Genomic DNA, 1,922 nt, shown 5'->3' with positions numbered 1-1,922 from the left:
GCTTTGTCCACCCCCCGAAGGGGTAGGACCTCTACCCTGATCCCCCGGGGCACGAAGCTTCTGACAGTGACTAAGGTTCCCATGTGGTCCAACTAGCCAAAAGGCCTGGCGGACCCCTTTCCTTGTGGCTAGCCTAAACCAGCCACCAAGTACTTAGTCAGGGGGCTCTCCCGAAGAGAAGCCACCCTAGGACAGGAGAGGAAGGAACCAAAAGGCCACACATCCTCCCCCTAGACTTCAGGTTTAGGCCCGAGGACCCACACCCTACAATCCGTGAGGAAAAAAACACACATGTGAAAAGTGACAAAACATGGGAGAAAAAATAAATTAAATACATAAGTAAAAATAAAAAAGTGGCCGTGCAATTGTGCACTGGCTAGGCTCTGAGGCCCGTAGCATAAAAATTGCCCTGGACTTAGCCAAAAGGCCTAGCCCTAAAAGGTGCAGTGCAGAAAAAGTGTTTAGAACAGTGACCATGTGCACGTTTCACACTTGGGATCCCACCCCCATGTGTTACTAAGAGCACCCCTGAGGCGACCACTCTCAGGGGGCACTGTTCTGCGGACTCTCTGCCCCCCCATCCCCTAGCCAGACAAGGTAGATCCGTTCAAACCAGGTTTTCCAGGGAGAATTACTCCCGGGCCCCAACTGCATGTGGGGGCCTTGGTTTCTGTTCCAGCCTGTACCAACCATCAGGACCCCCATCCTTCCAGCAGGAGTACTATACAACCAATCATCCCTGCAAGCAGGAATGATGGTGGAGCACCCCTACTGGACACTGATAAGAACAGATACTACACTTGATCTTAGCCAAAAGGCAGAGAAGTGAGTTAGCATCCTCTCTTATCCTAGTCAGCACAACTGTCATAAAACCAAAGAGAGGGCGACCATGTTTAATCCATGGGAGCTCAATTCTGCAGATAGGGAGCCCCTTAGATAACAGGAAGAGACCATCCACAGAGAAAGGGAGTCCTTAAAATGGCACCCCAGACAAAAGGTCAACTGTACATCCACCAAAAGACATTTGCAAAAACATGTATGGACATTTCCCTATAAAAACAAGTAGAGGATGCTGCAGACACTGTGGTAAAGGATATACCAACACACTTTTCAGCAAGTGCAATGTCCGCCTCTGCTTCTCAGAGGACAAGAACTGCCATTGGGACTATCATAACTAAGCATGGCTATAAACATAGCTAAACATAAAAAATGTAAAAGTTTTCACTCAATGCAGCAGGTTTTGTAAAAACAGTTTGAACTTTGTATCTCTGGTGGGGAGTTGGAGGGGTCAGATATTATAAGGATTACATTGTCAGTGAACATGCTAATTTTTGGGGTGTAGCCAGGACACAGGGGCCCCATGATCCCCTATTGCCCGGGGGCCCCATGAGTTGTCAGTCCGCCCCTGGGTGTAGCCATGTAGCTCTATGTCTTTGATGTGTGGGAAGAATCTAATGTGTTCATGGAAAGGCCCCACAACCGATGCAAAATTAACTGAGGAAAGGTGCCATCCTTGACTGGCTCCAATACTTATGATCAACTCTTATATAGGGTTGGCAACTTTTTTTCAAGCCAAACCTGAACATTTTAGCAGCGCAGAGCATTTTTTTTTTGGAGTATACACTATAAGATTGTAAAAGACCTAGGACACTTTTGGGTGAACCAAGGAGACTAGTAATGTAGCTTAGTGCACTGTTCCGAACAGTGTGGCCAAATTATGCATGGAATGCAGAGGTCAGGAATAATTATTGTACAGAATGCAGGAGTCAGGGATGTATAAAGCACAGTGTAGGGGTAGGAAGAGTGCAAAATTCCCTCCTTGAGCAATACTTTCCCCTACTTTACCCTTTCATCAAAAATCCCCACTCCTCTCACAAAAAGAAAAAATCCAGCACTCATTTTTATGTTCAACCTCCCCCCCC

The 1,922-nt window shown here is 47.0% G+C and overlaps 1 pseudogene; it reads right to left on the bottom strand.

Annotated features, from left to right (window-relative positions):
* Positions 1 to 713: 713 nt before the first annotated feature.
* On the bottom strand, positions 714 to 830 carry LOC149459495 (U2 spliceosomal RNA; annotated as a pseudogene).
* Between the last annotated feature and the right edge of the window lie 1,092 nt (positions 831 to 1,922).

Source organism: Staurois parvus, unplaced genomic scaffold (assembly GCF_062004578.1).
Source record: "Staurois parvus isolate SC_StPar_1 unplaced genomic scaffold, SC_StPar_1.0 ptg000256l, whole genome shotgun sequence".
Taxonomy (NCBI): domain Eukaryota; kingdom Metazoa; phylum Chordata; class Amphibia; order Anura; family Ranidae; genus Staurois; species Staurois parvus.
The sequence above is the reverse complement of the archived record's forward strand: the minus strand, read 5'-3'. Positions and strand labels throughout refer to the sequence as shown.